A 330-nucleotide genomic window follows, 5' to 3' on the forward strand; every position below is an offset into this window, starting at 1 on the left:
TCCCCCCGAACTTGTGTCAACTGCCTCAGGGGAGTCACAAGCCGACTCGGACGCAGGCAGAGGGGGAACTCCGGGTGAGGAGCATCAGGCAGTGCCCATCTCCACACCCACAGCTGCGTCTGCGGCATGGACATCCCCCTTCCCCTCCCTCTGAACCAAAGCAAGCTTTCTTGCAGGGTTTGGAAAGTCTGAGGGCTAAGATCGCTGTCAGCTCCAGGTAACAGCTCTTCACATCACACCAGGGCTGGCGGCGGGACACGGCGGCGGCAGAGCCCCAGGGCAGCCCTCCACCGCCCGCCCCGTGTGCCTCAGCAGGAGCCGAGCGGGGGG

The sequence above is a fragment of the Buceros rhinoceros genome, unplaced genomic scaffold (assembly GCF_000710305.1).
Source record: "Buceros rhinoceros silvestris isolate BGI_N320 unplaced genomic scaffold, ASM71030v1 scaffold44062, whole genome shotgun sequence".
NCBI classification, from domain to species: Eukaryota; Metazoa; Chordata; class Aves; order Bucerotiformes; family Bucerotidae; genus Buceros; species Buceros rhinoceros.